The following is a 19771-nucleotide window of genomic DNA, read 5'->3' on the forward strand; positions in this document are numbered from 1 at the left end:
TCAGCATATGTGGGAACTCCTTCAAGACTGTTGGAAAAGCATTCCAGGTGAAGCTGGTTGAGAGAATGCCAAGAGTGTGCAAAGCTGTCATCAAGGCAAAGGGTGGCTATTTGAAGAATCTCAAATATAACATATATTTTGATTTGTTTAACACTTTTTGAGTTACTACATGATTCCATATGTGTTATTTCATAGTTTTGATGTCTTCACTATTATTCTACAATGTAAAAAATTGTAAAAATAAAGAAAAACCCTTGAATGATAAGGTGTGTCCAAACTTTTGACTGGTATTGTAAATCCCAACAGCTGTCTGTGGGAGTGGGTGTTATCTGTCATGGCGGGGGCCCTGTCTGAAGTCCAGAGAGTGCAGTGCTGTGGCGAGGGCATCATACAGGTGAGAGGTGTTGAAACAAAGGCAGTACACTGGGCTGCTCACAGCAGAGGACAACTGGAACATCTGTGGCAAGGAAAACAACAGTCATAAATGGCACTCACCCACACACAAATTGGTTATTACACACACACACATACCTCTAAGCAGCGGGTCTGCCGAGTGGCGCAGCGGTCTAAGGCACTGCATCTCAGTGCTTGAGGCGTCACTACAGACCCCCTAGTTCGATTCCAGGCTGTATCACAACCGGCCGTGATTGGGAGTCCCATAGGGCGGCGCACAATTGGCCCAGCATCGTCCGGGTTTGGCTGGTGTAGGCCGTCATTGAAAATAAGAATTTGTTCTTAACTGACTTGCCTAGTTAAATAAAGGTTAAATAATATTTTTTAATAACAATTATCCCATGTCCGTATGACGCCGTAGTAGTAGGAGGAGCCACTGGCAGTCATGTGATTCCCGTCCGTCTGGATGCAGTAGAGGGCACTGTCGTGAGGCTCCTCCCACTCCATGACACACTTCCTGTTGGACAGGAGGATGTTGGGAAAAAGTAGACATCAGCTTCATTTGAAATACTATGAATTGCAGCAGCTGAAATAGTCCAAAATGACAGCATTACAGCATTAATTTGTTCAACTTACTTTGATGACCTAGGGGAGAAGGACCACTACTTCACAGTGCAGAATGTGACTGGATTTTGGAGAGAGTGTACTTTGAAGAATTTTAATAAGGCAAATGTGTGTGTGCATGTTTTGAGGAGGTTAAGATTTTGTACGTTTTGAGAAGGGTGTATGATGTGAGGTTTGTGTGTGAGTTTTTTGCGGATGCTGAAACTTCATCTGTTGTTTACGAAAAGGCGCTGGGGTGTTGGAGTGCTGGCTGGGTTTGCGGTGGGGAAAGAGGTGGTGGTAGGGGAAGTATTTTAGGGGTTCTGCCAATGGAGATCGATCATCCATTAGAGCCTCATCAATAAGTGATGCACAGGGACCGGGAGCAGACAGCAGGGCAGCAGAGACATCTGGAGTCACTCTCACACACAGACACGTACAGAAACACACACACACACAGGCATGCACACACACACAGGCACGCACACACACAGTCTTTTCGTCCTAATTTTAGCAATCCAATGAGTGCGAGGTCAATTCACTGTCATTGTGTTCTAAAGTGTTGAGAGACACCAAATATAGCCACATATAGCTCTGATTCGGCCAGACTCGAAGGAGTGTCCCCATCACCAGACTACTTTACCCCTCTTGGCATTTGAGGTTAAAGTCAAGCAGTGAGTTACTATTGTGTGTCTCTGAGAGAGTTTGAGCTGTGTCGGTTTCTCTGAGTGTGTTTTTCTGGGACAATTTGAGACAAGAGTGCCTGAGGTTGACTTGTCCAATTGGGCTGACTCTTCTTTCTCTCTTTCTCGCTCATCTTCCCTCTCTCTGCCAAACCTATAGCCGACGTGGTGTGTGGGTAGTCAGACGAGGTGAGAATGCAGCAGTTTGTAGAGAGGATGCATACACACTGACCATCGCACTCAGAGAATGTCACAGCCATCTCTACATAACTAAATAGAACAATACCACATCACATGAGAAAACGATTTGCCATGATGACCCAATTACAAAAAGCCATACTATAAATACAAAGAAATAACCCCAGAAATATGATGAAACAACCTGACACACAAAAGTCACATATTCAACAAGACCATGAGAAGATAGATCAACCTGATAAAAGACACAACAACCCTACACAACATAAACCCATAACAAGAGACAGGTGCTTTACAACACCAAGACAACAATGTATATCAGACAGAGAATGAGGTGTGTGTTGTTGTCCGCTGGTCGGTTACCCTCCAGGCATCTGCGGGACTCAAAATCCTTCTTACAGTGGGAACCCAACGTCCAGACAACCCTGCACCTCCTCACTGTCCCAGGGAGCCTCTTGGGGGTGCTGTGTGTGTGAATTATTGATGTCTAAAGAGGGACCCCCATCCCAGCCCAACCCTCCGCTCAACTCCCCAGAGCTAACTGACAATCAGCTTTTATTTGTGTTACTTGACTGGACCCCCCCCTCCACAAAAAACCCTCACACATATATACACACCCCACCCAAAAAAAAATGTCCTTTTGATAGCAGGACCAGGTCCTTTTGATAGCAGGACCTGGTTTGTTGTGGAAATGTGCAAAGGTCCGCATCAATACGGGCACCGCCCAGAGTGGACTGGATAGGGACACACTGCGCTCTTTTTCTTTGGAAGATGGAGGGGAGGGAGAATGAATGGACTGTGTTGCTAGTGCTGTGTGTTGATGTATATGATGTAGACGTGACGTTATTCTCGTTTCGGCACGGCTCAGAACGGTTCTTTGCCAATCATAATGCTTGGCCGGAATTAACAGTTTTATCATGTATATTGCTGCATGTGCTATATTGGTGGAGGTACATTTTGCCATACATTATGTGCCATAGTACATTGACAATTTATGCATACATTAACACGAAAACAATTATTGATTGGACAGACAGTGTAACTGGGACTGAGGTGGAGGTCCCAAGAGCGGATATAGTTGTCGTAGCCACAGGTGAGCAGCTGGAAGGGCGACTCATATACTATATCCAACACACCTGCACCCCGCCGGAACTCTGAACCTAGACAACACAGCAACTCACACCTGAGAGACAGAGAGAGGGAGGAGGGAGAAATAGAGAGAAAGTAAGACGAAGAAGAAAGATGAAGACAGAGACAGTTCAGTTCTGCATCTAAGATCACAGACATGTTACATGTACACACTACCCTCTGTATCAATACTACAAATGCCTGCTGGCTACTGGCTACTTTACGTTGAATACAGGAGGTCCTTAGTGCTTCAAATGAGGATGTACAGTGTTCACTTACACCCCTAAGCAACCACGAATAATCAGTGGAGTCCCAACTCATTGATGTAAGGTATAACTCATCTTATCTCACGGTGAGAGGAAGACAATACACTATTTTCACCGGTCTAAGTCTTTATGGGAGTTGATCCTTGATTCACCCCTAAGCTCTCTGTGTGTCTTCATATTCCCATAGACACCCCTCTCTCTCCATCTCTATATTCCCAATCCTACTGGCTCCAGACCACCCAGAGGAGATCAAAGTGAACACCTCTCTATCTGGGAGAGGGCTCTGAGGCCGATTACAGCGATCCTCCCACGCTACGACACTGTGAGGGATGGAGGTGTGTGTGTGTGAGTGTGAGTGTGATAGAGAGAGAGAGAGAGAGAGAGAGAGAGAGAGAGAGAGAGAGAGAGAGAGAGAGAGAGAGAGAGAGAGAGAGAGAGAGAGAGAGAGAGAGAGAGAGAGAGAGAGAGAGAGAGAGAGAAAATGGCATGGTTTGTAAAAATATATATATATGTGTATGGGTGCACAAAGGATGTGTAAGGTGTGTGTATGAGCAGTACCATGCTCTTGTGATCACAGTCCTCCGTTGGCTGGCCCCACAGTGGCTCTGATTATTGGAGAATAACTTGCCCTCCGCAGTGCGGATTATTGCAGAATAACTGTCTCTTTGTTGCTGTTTAATTCCTCCATGACCGTGACTGTGTGCGAATCACAGACCTTTGATACCTGCTCCCTAGCAACCATTTAAAGGCGCCCGCTGGCCCTGGTGACCGCACTCCCTCCCACTCCTCGCTCGTGCCCCCACTGCCCCAAACACCAGGGGCAGACTGGTAATCCGCCAGCCTCACCCCAGGGGGCCATCTTATTGGACGAGGGCTTTCCTCACGGGGCGTCTTATTGGATGAGAGCTTTCTCAGCCCAGGGGTCTAAGCCTGGCCAATGGGGAGTCCATGATGAGGCTCTCTCTCTGGGCTATGTGTCTGTGTGGGGTCATGTTCTTTATACTGCTAAAACCCAGGGCTTAATGCATGCCGGACAAAGAACACCTATACCACTAAAGCCACACGTGAATAATTGACTCATAACTCAAATGTGTCTTATAGAGAGCCTCTACATCACTCAACCCAGAGGGATACAGGCCATTGAATTCATAACATAAATACAATGTCTCACAGACACAATTGAGATGATTGCACTGAAGGTCTTCGTGGCCCACCATGGTGAGATGATAAAAACCCAGATCCATAAAAGCGGTCTTTACATCTACGTCAACATCTTAAAGCCTGTAATAGCACAGTGTGATGGATGGCGAGTAGAAAACAGCCGGGATTTTCAAATTGTTAGGTCACCACTTTTATGAGCCTAGGGAAGATTACAGGATGGAGCATAAACATATAATCTGTCAGAATGACTGTATCTGCAAGTGGGGCTGCCGCTTGCCTTTGAGCTGAGGCTTGATTGTGTGATCTGACCATCTCATGTCTGGGTCCACACCATCACATACCTGAGTCTGGCCCAAAGCATGCCTGAGTGGAAAGTAACATGGTTAATAATATACAGTGCATTCGGAAAGTATTCAGACCCCTTGACTTTTTCCACATTTTGTTACGTTACAGCCTTATTCTAAAATTGATTAAATAGTTTTTTTCCCTCATTAATCTACATACAGTATCCCATAATGGCAAAGCAAAAACAGGTTTTTGGAAATGTTGGCAAAATTATATACATAAATAAATGAAATATCACATTTACATAAGTATTCAGACCCTTTACTCAGTAATTTGTTGAAGCACCTTTGACAGCGATTACAGCCTTGAGTCTTCTTGGGTATGACGCTACAAGCTTGGCACACATGTATTTGGGGAGTTTCTCCCATTATTCTCTGCAGATCCTCTCAAGCTCTGTCAGGTTGGATGGGGAGCATCACTGCACAGCTATTTTCAGGTCTCTCCAGAGATGTTTGAACGGGTTCAAGTCCAGGCCACTCAAAGACATTCAGAGACTTGTCCCAATGCCACTCCTGCGTTGTCTTGGCTGTGTGCTTAGGGTCGTTGTCCTGTTAGAAAATGAATCTTTGCCCCAGTCTGAGGTCCTGAGCGCTCTGGAGCAGGTTTTCATCAAGGATCTCTCTGCACTTTGCTCCGTTCATCTTTCCCTCGATCCTGACTAGTTTCCCTGCCACTGAAAAACATCCCCACAGCATGATGCTGCCACCACGATGCTTCACCGTAGGGATGGTGCCGGGTTTCCTCCAGACATGACGCTTGGCATTCAGGCCAAAGAGTTAAATCTTGGTTTCATCAGACCAGAGAATCTTGTTTCTCATGGTCTGAGAGTCCTTTAGGTGTCTTTTGGCAAACTCCAAGCAGGCTGTCATGTGCCTTCTACTGAGGAGTGGCTTCCGTCTGGCCACTCTACCATAAAGGCCTGATTGGTGGAGTGCTGCAGAGATGGTTGTCCTTCTGGAATGTTCTCCCATTTCAACAGAGGAACTCTGGAACTCTGTCAGAGTGACCATCGGGTTCTTGGTCACCTCCCTGACCAAGGCCCTTCTCCCCCAATTGCTCAGTTTGTCCGGGCAGCCAGTTCTAGGAAGAGTCTTGGTGGTTCCAAACTTCTTTCATTTAAGAATGATGGAGGCCACTGCGTTCTTGGGGACCTTCAATGCTGCAGAAATGTTTTGGTACCCTTCCCCAGATCTGTGCCTCGACACAATCCTGTCTCAGAGCTCTACAGACAATTCCTTTGACCTCATAGCTTGGTTTTTGCTCTGACATGCACTGTCAACTGGCGGACCTTATATAGACAGGGGTGTGCCTTTCCAAATCATGTCCAATCAATTGAATTTACCATAGGTGGACTCCAATCAAGTTGTAGAAACATCTCAAAGATGATCAATGGAAACAGGATGCACCTGTGCTCATTTTCGAGTCTCATAGCAAAGGGTCTGAATACTTATGTAAATAAGGTATTTCTGTTTTTTATTTTTTATTAATTTGCACCCCAAAAAATTGTCATCGCTTTGTCATTATGGGGTACTGTGTGTAGATTGATGAGGGAAAATATTTATGTAACCCATTTTAGAATAAGGCTGTAACGTAACACAATGTGGAAAAGGGGAAGGGGTCTGAATACTTTTCCGAATGCACTGTAATATCAGCATTACAATTATTTGTAATTACGCGCCGGCCCCCCGACAATAAAAAAATTGGCCCGCGGCTGAATCTAGTTGATGATCCCTGCCCAAGACCCAGTTTGCATACCGCCCCAACAGATCCACGGACGATGCAATAGTCATTGCACTGCACACTGCTCTATCACACTTGGACAAGAGGAATCCCAATGTGAGAATGCTCTTCATCGACTACACTTAGCCTTCAACACCATAGTTCCCTCCAAGCTCATCACTAAGCTCAGGGCCCTGGGTCTGAACCCCTCCCTGTGCAACTGGGTCCTGGACTTCCTGACGGGCCGACCCCAGGTGTTGAAGGTAGGCAACAACCCCTCCGCCACACTTATCCTCAATACGAGGGCCCCATAGGGGTGCATGCTCAGCTCCTCATGTACTCTCTTTTCACCCATAACTGCATGGCTACGCACGTCTCCAACTCAATCATCAAGTTTGCTGACGACACAACAGTTGTAGGCCTGATTACCAACAACAACAAGACAGCCTATAGGGAGGAGGGGAGAGCCCTGGCGGAGTGGAGCAAGGAAAATAACCTCTCCCTCAACGACAACAAAACAAAGGAGCTGATCGTGGTCTACAGGAGACAGCAGAGAGAGCACGCCCCCATCCACATCAATGGGGCCTAAGTGGAGAGGGTTAAAAGCTTCTAGTTCCTCTGTGTGCACATCACTGAGGACTTGAAATGGTCCCTCCACAACGACACTGTGGTGAAGAAGGCGCAACAGCATCTCTTCAACCTCAGGAGGCTGAAGAAATTCGTATTGGCCCCTAATACCCCCCGAACTTCTACAGATGCACCATCGAGAGCATTCTGTCAGGCTGTATCACCACCTGCTACAGCAACTACACCGCTTGTAACCGCAGGGGGTGGTGTGGTCAGCCCAATACATCACCGGGGGCACACTGTCTGCCCTCCAGGACATCTACAACACCCGGTGTCACAGGAAGGCCAAGAAGATCATCAAGGACCTCAGCCACCCGAGCCACAGCCTGTTCACCCTGCTACCATCTAGCAGACAGAGACAGTACAGGTGCATCAAAGCCGGGACAGAGAGAATGAAAAATGGCTTCTATTTCCAGGACATCAAACTGTTAAACAGTCATCACTAGCCGGCCTCCGCCCGGTACACTGGCCTGCACCTTAGATACTGTCACTAGACAGCTACCACCTGGTCCTCTACCCTGCACCTTAGATACTGTCACTAGACAGCTACCACCTGGTCCTCTACCCTGCACCTTAGATACTGTCACTAGACAGCTACCACCTGGTCCTCTACCCTGCACCTTAGATACTGTCACTAGCCAGCTACCACCTGGTCCTCTACCCTGCACCTTAGATACTGTCACTAGACAGCTACCACCTGGTCCTCTACCCTGCACCTTAGATACTGATGCCCTAGCTACAGTGCCTTCAGAAAGTATTCACACCCCTTTACTTTTTCCACATTTTGTTGTGTTACAGCCTGAATTTAAAATGGATTCAATTGAAAATAAATTGTCAAAGTGGAATTATGTTTTTCAACATTTTTACAAATTCATAAAAAATGAAAACCTGAAATGTCTTGAGTCAATAAGTATTCAACCCCTTTGTTATGGTAATCCTAAATAAGTTAATGAGTAAACATTTGGTTAACAAGTCACATAAGTTGCATGTTCAATAATAGTTCCATAATTATCACGTTTCAGGAGAAGACCCAGATGCAGACAGTGTCGAAGTAACAAAAGTTTATTACAAAAACAGGGGCAGGCAAACGACATGTGAAGGGCAGGCAGAGGTCAGTAATCCAGATCAGAGTGTAAAAGGTACAGAATGGCAGGCAGTCTCAGGGTCATGGCAGGCAGAATGGTAAAAACCAGGAAAACTAGAAAACAGGAACTAGAGAAAGACAGGAGCAAGGGGAAAACCGCTGGTAGGCTTGACGAAACAAAACGAACTGGCAACAGACAAACAGAGAACACAGGTATAAATAACCTGGGGATAATGGGGAAGATGGGCGACACCTGGAGGGGGGTGGAGACAATCACAAAGACAGGTGAAACAGATCAGAGTGTGACAATAATAGTGTTTAACATGATTTTTGAATGACTACCTCATCTCTGTACCCCACACATACGATTATCTGGAAGGTCCCTAAGTCGCAAAGACCAGGGAGGTTTTCCAATGCCTCGCAAAGAAGGGCACCTATTGGTAGATGGTAAAAAAAAAGCAGACACTGAATGTCCCTTTGAGCATGGTTATTTATTTAAATTTTTTATTGAACCTTTATTTAACTAGGCAAGTCAATTAAGAACAAATTCTTATTTACAATGATGGCCTACCAAGAGGCAAAAGGCCTCCCGTGGAGATGGGGGCTGGGATTCAAAATAAAAATGTAGGACAAAACACACATCATGACAAGAGAGACACCACAACACTACATAAAGAGAGACAACAACACAGCATGGCAGCAACACAAACATGGTACAGACAACAGCACAAAGGGCAAAAAGGTAGAGACAACAATACTGCCCTACCAAGCAAAAAGGCAGTAACTGCTAATTTGGTCGAAAATGAGTTAATGTCATTTTTGCTACGTTAAATACATGCTTAATCATGTGGACAAGTATCCTGCCTCTATTGTATTGTGTTTTTGTAGAAAATGGGGGTCATATTAGCAGTAACTGCAAAAAGTTACTGTGAAACCAAGGTAAATGGCAGTAACTGAACTTACTGCCTTTTAGCTTGGTTTCAACCTGCCCTTGGCAGCAGTTACTGCCTTTTACATTGGTATCATATCATTCTATTCTGATAGTGATACAATCTAAACCTGTATGACACTGACTGACAGCTACACACACATACATTGCTAATCTAGGGACACAACATCATCGCACAGCATTCCCGGGGGGAAATGATGGTTGAACTTGCTCTGAAACGCCGACACGCAGACACTGTTAAGAACTACAATGGCGTGCAAAATTATTCACCCCCTTGGCATTTTTCCTATTTTGTTGCCTTACAACCTGGAATTAAAATTGATTTTTGTGGGATTTGTATCATTTGATTTACACAACATGCCTACCACTCTGAAGATGCAAAATATTTTATTTTGTGAAACAAACAAGAAATAAGAGAAAAAGACAGAAAACTTGAGTGTGCATAACTATTCACCCCCCTCACCTTTTGCAGCAATTACAGCTGAAAGTCTCTTGGGGTATGTCTCTATAAGCTTGGCACACCTAGCCACTGGGATTTTTGCCCATTCTTCAAGGAAAAAATGCTCCAGCTCCTTCAAGTTGGATGGGTTCCGCTGGTGTACAGCAATCTTTAAGTCATACCACAGATTCTCAATTGGATTGACGTCTGGGCTTTGACTAGGCCATTCCAAGAAATGTAAATGTTTCCCCTTAAACCACTCGAGTGTTGCTTTAGCAGTATGCTTAGGGTCATTGTCCTGCTGGAAGGTGAACCCCCGTCCAAGTCTCAAATCTCTGGAAGACTGAAACAGGTTTCCCTCAAGAATTTCCCTGTATTTAGTGCCATCCATCATTCCTTCAATTCTGACCAGTTTCCCAGTCCCTGCCGATGAAAAACATCCCCACAGCATGATGCTGCCACCACCATGCTTCACTGTGGGGATGGTGTTCTCGGGGTGTTTAGAGGTGTTGGGTTTGCGTCAGACATAGCGTTTTCCTTGATGGCCAGAAAGTTCAATTTTAGTCTCATCTGACCAGAGTACCTTCTTCCATATGTTTGGGGAGTCTCCCACATGGCTTTTGGCGAACACCAAATGGGTTTGCTTATTTTTTTCATTAAGCAATGGCTTTTTTCTGGCCACTCTTCAGTAAAGCCCAGTTCTGTGGAGTGTACGGCTTAAAGTGGTCCTATGGACAGATACTCCAATCTCCGCTGTGGAGCTTTGCAGCTCCTTAAGGGTTATCTTTGGTCTCTTTGTTGCCTCTCTGATTAATGCCCTCCTTGCCTGGTCCGTGAGTTTTGGTGGGCGGCCCTCTCTTGGCAGGTTTTTGTTGTGCCATATTCTTTAAATTTTTTAATAATGGATTTAATGGTGCTTTGTGGGAACCTAACCCTGATCTGTACTTCTACACAACTTTGTCCCTGACCTGTTTGGAGAGCACCTTGGTCTTCATGGTGCCGCTTGCTTAGTGGTGCCCCTTGCTTAGTGGTGTTGCAGACTCTGGGGCCTTTCAGAACAGCTGCATATATACTTAGATTGCACACAGGTGCAAGACACTTGAAACCCTTCCTCTTTAAGGAATACCTGGAATAGTATAAAGTAATCATTCTACCCCCCATAAAAAAAAGTGGTTGTCCCACTGGCTATCATAAGTTGAATGCACCAAGTTGTAAGTCGCTCTGGATAAGAGCGTCTGCTAAATGATGTACAGTGGGGGAAAAAAGTATTTAGTCAGCCACCAATTGTGCAAGTTCTCCCACTTAAAAAGATGAGAGAGGCCTGTAATTTTCATCATAGGTACACGTCAACTATGACAGACAAAATGAGGATATAAAATCCAGAAAATCACATTGTAGGATTTTTTATGAATTTATTTGCAAATTATGGTGGAAAATAATAATTTGGTCAATAACAAAAGTTTCTCAATACTTTGTTATATACCCTTTGTTGGCAATGACACAGGTCAAATGTTTTCTGTGAGTCTTCACAAGGTTTTCACACACTGTTGCTGGTATTTTGGCCCATTCCTCCATGCAGATCTCCTCTAGAGCAGTGATGTTTTGGGGCTGTCGCTGGGCAATACGGACTTTCAACTCCCTCCAAAGATTTTCTATGGGGTTGAGATCTGGAGACTGGCTAGGCCACTCCAGGACCTTGAAATGCTTCTTACGAAGCCACTCCTTTGTTGCCCGGGCAGTGTGTTTGGGATCATTGTCATGCTGAAAGACCCAGTCACGTTTCATCTTCAATGCCCTTGCTGATGGAAGGAGGTTTTCACTCAAAATCTCACGATACATGGCCCCATTCATTCTTTCCTTTACACGGATCAGTCGTCCTGGTCCCTTTGCAGAAAAACAGCCCCAAAGCATGATGTTTCCACCCCCATGCTTCACAGTAGGTATGGTGTTCTTTGGATGCAACTCAGCATTCTTTGTCCTCCAAACACGACGAGTTGAGTTTTTACCAAAAAGTTATATTTTGGTTTCATCTGACCATATGACATTCTCCCAATCCTCTTCTGGATCATCCAAATGCACTCTAGCAAACTTCAGACGGGCCTGGACATGTACTGGCTTAAGCAGGGGGACACGTCTGGCACTGCAGGATTTGAGTCCCTGGCGGCGTAGTGTGTTACTGATGGTAGGCTTTGTTACTTTGGTCCCAGCTCTCTACAGGTCATTCACTAGGTCCCCCCGTGTGGTTCTGGGATTTTTGCTCACCGTTCTTGTGATCATTTTGACCCCACGGGGTGAGATCTGGCGTGGAGCCCCAGATCGAGGGAGATTATCAGTGGTCTTGTATGTCTTCCATTTCCTAATAATTGCTCCCACAGTTGATTTCTTAAAACCAAGCTGCTTACCTATTGCAGATTCAGTCTTCCCAGCCTGGTGCAGGTCTACAATTTTGTTTCTGGTGTCCTTTGACAGCTCTTTGGTCTTGGCCATAGTGGAGTTTGGAGTGTGACTGTTTGAGGTTGTGGACAGGTGTTTTTTATACTGATAACAAGTTCAAACAGGTGCCATTAATACAGGTAACGAGTAGAGGACAGAGGAGCCTCTCAAAGAAGAAGTTACAGGTCTGTGAGAGCCAGAAATCTTGCTTGTTTGTAGGTGACCAAATACTTATTTTCCACCATAATTTGCAAATAAATTCATAAAAAAATTTCAGGATTTTTTTCTTCTCAATTTGTCTGTCATAGTTGACGTGTACCTATGATGAAAATTACAGGCCTCTCTCATCTTTTTAAGTGGGAGAACTTGCACAATTGGTGGCTGACTAAATACTTTTTCCCCCCACTGTAAATGTAAATTTAAATGTAACTAATTATGTGACTTCTGAAGGTAATTGGTTGCACCAGATCTTATTTAGGGGCTTCATTGCAAAGGGGGTGAATACATATGCATGCACCACTTTTCCGTTATTTAGATTTTAGATTTTTTTGAAACAAGTTATTTTTTTCATTTCACTTCACCAATTTCATCTCCAATGATCTCCCTAGAATTCATTTGGCTGGACAATTAAAAAACTTTGAAGCCATTTTTCTCAGTTCCTCGCTATGAGCAAATCAAATCAAATCAAATCACATTTTATTGGCCATATGCGCCGAATACAACAGGTGCAGACATTACAGTGAAATGCTTACTTACAGCCCTTAACCAACAGTGCATTTATTTTTTATAAAAAAGTAAAATAAAACAACCACAAAAAAGTGTTGAGAAAAAAAGAGCAGAAGTAAAATAAAATAACAGTAGGGAGGCTATATATACAGGGGAGTACCAGTGCAGAGTCAATGTGCGGGGGCATCGGCTAGTTGAGGTAGTTTAAGTAATATGTACATGTGGGTAGAGTTAAAGTGACTATGCATAAATAATTAACAGAGTAGCAGCAGCGTAAAAAGATGGGGTGGGGGGTGGGGGTGGGGTGGCAGTGCAAATAGTCCGGGTAGCCATGATTAGCTGTTCAGGAGTCTTATGGCTTGGGGGTAGAAGCTGTTGAGAAGTCTTTTGGACCTAGACTTGGCACTCCGGTACCGCTTGCCGTGCGGTAGCAGAGAGAACATTCTATGACTAGGGTGGCTGGAGTCTTTGACAATTTTGAGGGCATTCCTCTGACACCGCCTGGTATAGAGTTCCTGGATGGCAGGAAGCTTGGCCCCAGTGATGTACTGGGCCGTATGCACTACCCTCTGTAGTGCCTTGCGGCCGGAGGCCAAGCAGTTGCCATACCAGGCGGTGATGCAACCAGTCAGGATGCTCTCGATGGTGCAGCTGTAGAAATTTTTGAGGATCTGAGGACCCATTCCAAATATTTTCAGTCTCCTGAGAATAGGACTAGGCTTTGTCGTGACCTCTTCATGACTGTCTTGGTGTGTCTGGACCATGATAGTTCGTTGGTGATGTGGACACCAAGGAACTTGAAGCTCTCAACCTGTTCCACTACAGCCCCGTCGATGAGAATGGGGGCGTGCTCAGTCCTCTTTTTTTTCCTGTAGTCCACAATGATCTCCTTTGTCTTGGTCACGTTGAGGGAGAGGTTGTTATCCTGGCACCACACGGCCAGGTCTCTGACCTCCTCCCTATAGGCTGTCTCATCATTGTCGGTGATCAGGCCTACCACTGTTGTGTCATTGGAAAACTTAATGATGGTGTTGGAGTCGTGCCTGGCCATGCAGTCATGGGTGAACAGGGAGTACAGGAGGGGACTGAGCACGCACCCCTGAGGAGCCCCCGTGTTGAGGATCAGTGTGGCAGATGTGTTGTTACCTACCCTTACCACATGGGGGCGGCCCGTCAGGAAGTCCAGGATCCATTTGCAGAGGGAGGTGTTTAGTCCCCGGATCCTTAGCTTAGTGATGAGCTTTGAGGGCACTATGGTGTTGAATGCTGAGCTGTAGTCAATGAATAGCCTTCTCACGTAGGTATTCCTCTGGTCCAGGTGGGAAAGGGTTAGTGTGGAATGCAATAGAGATTGCATCATCTGTGGATCTGTTGGGGAGGTATGCAAATTGGAGTGGGTCTAGGGTTTCTGGGATAATGGTGTTGATGTTAGCCATGACCAGCCTTTCAAAGCACTTCATGGCTACAGACGTCAGTGCAACGGGTCGGTAGTCATTTAGGCACGTTATCTTAGTGTCCTTGGGCACGGGGACTATGGTGGTCTGCTTGAAACATGTTGGTATTACATACTCAGTCAGGGACATGTTGAAAATGTCAGTGAAGACACTTGCCAGTTGGTCAGCACATGCTCGGAGTACACGTCCTGGTAATCCGTCTGGCTCTGCGGCCTTTTGAATGTTGACCTGCTTAAAAGTCTTACTCACATCGGCTACGGAGAGCGTGATCACATAGTCATCCAGAACAGCTGGTGCTCTCATGCATGCTTCAGTGTTGCTTGCCTTGAAGCGAGCTTAGAAGTGGTTTAGCTCGTCTGGAAGTCTTGTGTCACTGGGAAGCTCGCAGCTGTGCTTCCCTTTGTAGTCTGTAATAGTTTTCAAGCCCTGCCACATCCGACGAGCGTCAGAGCAAGTGTAGTACGATTCAATCTTAGTCCGGGTTAGAGTCCCGCTCCTTGAAAGCGGCAGCTCTACCCTTTAGCTCAGTGCGGATGTTTCCTGTAATCCATGGCTTTTGGTTGGGGTATGTACGTACGGTCACTGTGGGGACGACATCATCGATGCACTTATTGATGAAGCCAGTGACTGATGTGGTGTACTCCTCAATGCTATCTGAAGAATCCTGGAACATGTTCCAGTCTGTGCTAGCAAAACAGTCCTGTAGCTTAGCATCTGCGTCATCTGACCACTTTTTTTTTATTAACCGAGTCACTGGTGCTTCCTGCTTTAGTTTTTGCTTATAAGCAGGAATCAGGAGGATAGAGTTATGGTCAGATTTGCCAAATGGAGAGCGAGGGAGAGCTTTGAATGCGTCTCTGTGTGTGGCGTAAAGGTTGTTAAGAGTTTTTTTTCCTCTGGTTGCACATTTAACATGCTGGTAGAAATTAGGTCGAACGGATTTAAGTTTCCCTGCATTAAAGTCCCCGGCCACTAGGAGCGCTGCCTCTGGATGAGCGTTTTCCTGTTCACTTATGGCCTTATACAGCTCATTCAGTGCAATCTTAATGCCAGCATTGGTTTGTGGTCGTAAATAGACAGCTATGAAAAATATAGATGAAAACTCTCTTGGTAAATAGTGTGGTCTACAGCTTATCATAAGATACTCTACCTCAGGCGAGCAAAACCTCGAGACTTCCTTAGTATTTGATTTTGTGCACCAGCTGTTGTTTACAAATATACACAGACCGTCACCCCTTGTCTTACCGGAGTCAGCCGTTCTATCCTGCCGATGTAGCGTATAGCCCGCTAGCTGTATGTTGTCCATGTCGTCGTTCAGCCACGACTCAGTGAAACATAAGATATTACAGTTTTTAATGTCCCGTTGGTAGGATAACCGTAATCTTAGGTCATCCAATTTATTCTCAAATGATTGAAGATTGGCTAATTGTTATGATTTAACTGGATAGAACCCAAATGCAGACAAGTACACCAAGCCAGAGAAGTTTTAACAGGTTATTTATAATGTTCAATAGTCCAGGTTTCCAATAAATGGGGAAGAGCAAGTCCAGGTTACAGGGAGGGTACAGATCCAGGTCAGGGCAGGTGTGGTACCGTAATGTCCTAGTGTCCGTGGTGAGTCCAAAGGAGAGGCCCGATAGTGGAGAGCAGGATGGTGGTGGCAGGAGTGAAGCGGAGGCAGGAGTCAGGTTCCAAATATCTGTGGCACAGGAGAAAAAGTAAATAAACAGTCCAAAAAACACAAGAGCGAAAACAGACAGGTTGAGTCGGCAGCGAGACTAACATGGTTGTCTTGACTATGATCTGACGATGAGTGGAAAGTTTGACCGGGTCTTAAAGGCTGAGGTGATTATGGTGAATGAGCTGCAGCTGGAACCCTGACTCCCGCACACCAGACTTCACTCCTGCAATCAAGGACAGACAGAGGGGAGGGAGAGAGAGCTACCTAGCAGCAGTAGGCCTAACAGTACCCCCCCCTCTACGGACGCCACCTGGCGGCCGACAGGGTTTATCAGGATGTAACCTATGAAACTCACGAACCAGAGCAGGATCCACAATGAAGCTCCTGGGCACCCAGGAACGTTCCTCAGGACCATAACCCTCCCAATCCACCAGGTACTGGAAACCACGACCCCGGCGGCGAACATCCAGAAGTCGCCGGACAGTGTAGACCGGACCCCCACCCACGATCTTGGGCGGAGGAGGGAGACGAGAGGGCGGGCACAAAGGGCTAACCGACACAGGCTTAATCTGGGAAACATGAAAGGTGGAATGAACCCGTAGGGAGGCAGGAAGCTGTAGCTTAACCGCGCAGGGGTTAACAATAGACAGTATCTTGAACGGTCCTATAAAACGAGGCGCCATCTTCTTCGACTCCACCTTCAATGGAAGGTCCCGTGACTTCAGCCATACCTCTTGACCAGGAGAGTAACCGGGAGCCTGGGACCGGTGACGGTTGGCTTGCCTCTGCATGTACGCCGAAGCTCGGGACAGAGCTACCCTGGCCTTCCTCCAGACCTTGCAGCAGCGGCGCATGTGGGACTGCACCGAAGGTACCGCAAGTTCCCTCTCTTGGGAAGGGAACAGGGGAGGTTGATAACCCAGAGCACACAGAAAAGGAGACAAACCAGAGGAAGCGTTAGTCAAGGTGTTATGAGCATATTCCACCCAGGGGAGCATGGAGCTCCATGACCCAGGGTTAGACCCAGTGACACAGCGAAGTGCGGTCTCCATCTCCTGGTTCGCTCTCTCGGCTTGCCCGTTGGTCTGGGGGTGATATCCAGAGGACAGGCTGGATGTAATGCCCAAAGCTTTACAGAAAGCTTTCCACACCTGGGAGACAAACTGGGGACCCCTGTCAGAGACAATATCCGTGGGTAGACCATGAGAGCGGAACACATGTTCAACCAAAATATCAGCCGTCTCTCTGGCAGTGGGCAGTTTAGGTAGGGCCAAAAAATGAGCGAACTTAGAAAAACGATCAATCACCGTAAGAATGACAGTCTTACCAGATGAGGGGGGAAGTCCAGTGACAAAATCCATAGCGATATGCGACCAGGGCCGGCTGGGTATAGGTAGAGGTCGTAGATGACCAGCGCTGGCCTGGGTGGAGTTTTTACTTCGTGCACATACCGTACAAGCAGCAATGAAGGCTCGAGTGTCCGCCTCCATCGTGGCCCACCAGAACTTCCGTCGCACAAAGTCAAGGGTCCGCGAAACTCCAGGGTGACAGGTAAGGGGAGACGAGTGAGCCCACTGAAGTACCTGGGAGCGAGCAGACTCAGGGACAAACATCCGGTTAGGAGGACCCTCCCAGGGTCAGCTTGATGATGTTGAGCCTGTCTAACAATCCCCTCGATGTCACATGTGATGACTGCAATACTGCAGGTAGGAGGCAAAATGGGTTCAGGGTTACTACCAGTATCAACAGCCGAATGAACACGGGACAGGGCGTCAGGCTTGACGTTGCGTGACCCAGGACGGTAAGACAGAGAAAAATTGAATCTCCCAAAAAATAGTGCCCACCTGGCTTGACGGGGGTTGAGCTGCTTCGCTGACTGGAGGTAAGCCAGATTCTTATGATCCGTCCAAACGATGAAGGGTTGTTCCGCCCCCTCCAACCAATGTCGCCACTCCTCGAGAGCCAGCTTAACGGCGAGCAGTTCCACGATTTCCAACATCATAATTCCTCTCTGCCTGAGAAAGTTTCCTTGAGAGAAAAGCACAGGGATGCAGTTTGTTATCTTCAGGAGAACGTTGTGACAACACTGCACCTACCCCAGTGTCGGATGCATCCACCTCCACGACAAACTGGCGGTCGGGGTCCGGCTGCATCAGAATGGGAGCCGAGGCAAAGCGATGTTTCAGTTCTTCGAACGCTGATTCGGCCCCTTCATTCCAAGCGAACGGTCGTGAGATGGAGGTGAGAGCGGTGAGTGGCGCCGCAATGCGGCTGTAGTCCTTGATGAACCTCCTATAGAAGTTCGCAAACCCCAGGAATCGTTGAAGTTGTTTGCGGGTAGAGGGAGCTGGCCAGTCCGTGACAGCAGAGATCTTAGCTGGGTCCATCCGCAGCTCCCCTGAGCTATGATGTAACCCAAAAAAGAGGTCTCAGACACATGAAATTCACATTTCTCCATCTTCACAAACAGTTTGTTCTCCAACAACCTTTGCAACACCTGGCGCACATGCAGTTCATGTTCCTGGGAGGACTCTGAGAAAATCAAGATATCATCCAGATAGACAAAAACAAACCGATTCAACATGTCCCGAAGGACATCATTGACTAGTGCCTGAAAAACAGCAGGGGCATTAGACAACCCAAAAGGCATAACCCGATACTCAAAATGTCCCAAGGGTGTGTTGAAGGCAGTCTTCCATTCATCACCCCTTACGAATGCGCACCAGGTGATACGCATTTCGTAGATCCAGTTTCGTAAAGATGGTAGCACCATGAAGGAGGGGGAAAAGCAGAATTAATCAAAGGCAGAGAATACTTGTTCTTAATGGTGATGTTGTTAAGTCCACGGTAATCAATACAGGGTCTGAGGGTCTTATCCTTCTTAGCAACAAAAAGAATCCCGCTCCTACAGGTGACGAGGAAGGACGCATAATACCTGCCGCCAAGGAGTCCCGAATGTAGTTCTCCATAGCCTCCGTCTCCGGCCGGGAGAGATTGTACAGGCGACTGCTGGGGAGGCGGGGCTCCTGGCTGGAGGTCAATGGCGCAGTCGTAAGGCCGGTGAGGAGGAAGAGAAGTAGCTCTGTGTTTGCAGAAAACGGATGCCAGGTCATGATACACGTCAGGAACAGCAGAAAGATCCATGGACTCCAGTGGAGGTTGAGGCACAGTACTGGCAGGAGTCTGAGCAGAACACAAACAATTCACATGACAAAATGTGCTCCATGAAACAATGCTACCTGTCACCCAATCAATGTGTGGATTGTGTTTTATGAGCCAGGGGATACCAAGGACCAGGGGAGTCTGTGGGCAGTCGATAATATGGAATTGAATGTTCTCCTGATGATTTCCCGACACTCTAAGACAAACAGGAACAGTCTGATGGGTAATGCGGGTCAACAATTGTCCATTTAGACCCTTAGCCTGCAGCGGACAGTCCATAGGAACAGTCTCCAAATCCATTTGTTGAGCCCACCTCTATCCAAAAGCTTTTACGGGCACCAGAGTCAATCAGCGCACTAACAGAGAAATTCTGGAACTGCCACTGGAGGGATGCCTGGAGCAGAATGCGGGGAGAAGAGGAAGAATCCGCTGCTCGGCTCACCAAAACTTCTCCCATAAATGATGAGCCGGCCCTTTTCCGGACCGAACTGGGCAGGAAGGAACGAAATGACCAGCTTCTCCACAATACAGGCAGACCCGAGCCTGAATACGACGTGCACGCTCCTCTGAGGACAACCGTGCACGACCCACCTCCATGGCTTCGGGTTCAGTGCTCCCGTATCGACTCGGGAAGACACGGCTCTCTCCGTAGGGACGATGCAGGGAGGAGTTTGTTGATGACAGACAGGTTGCTTGGAACTAACACTCCTCTCCCGGCGG

The 19771-nt window shown here is 46.8% G+C and overlaps 1 pseudogene; it reads right to left on the reverse strand.

The window, feature by feature from the left end:
* Positions 1-325: 325 nt before the first annotated feature.
* The window catches only part of LOC121582897, a 49031-nt pseudogene continuing 29585 nt past the window's right edge, over positions 326-19771 (reverse strand).

Source organism: Coregonus clupeaformis, chromosome 1, assembly GCF_020615455.1.
Source record: "Coregonus clupeaformis isolate EN_2021a chromosome 1, ASM2061545v1, whole genome shotgun sequence".
Taxonomy (NCBI): Eukaryota; Metazoa; Chordata; class Actinopteri; order Salmoniformes; family Salmonidae; genus Coregonus; species Coregonus clupeaformis.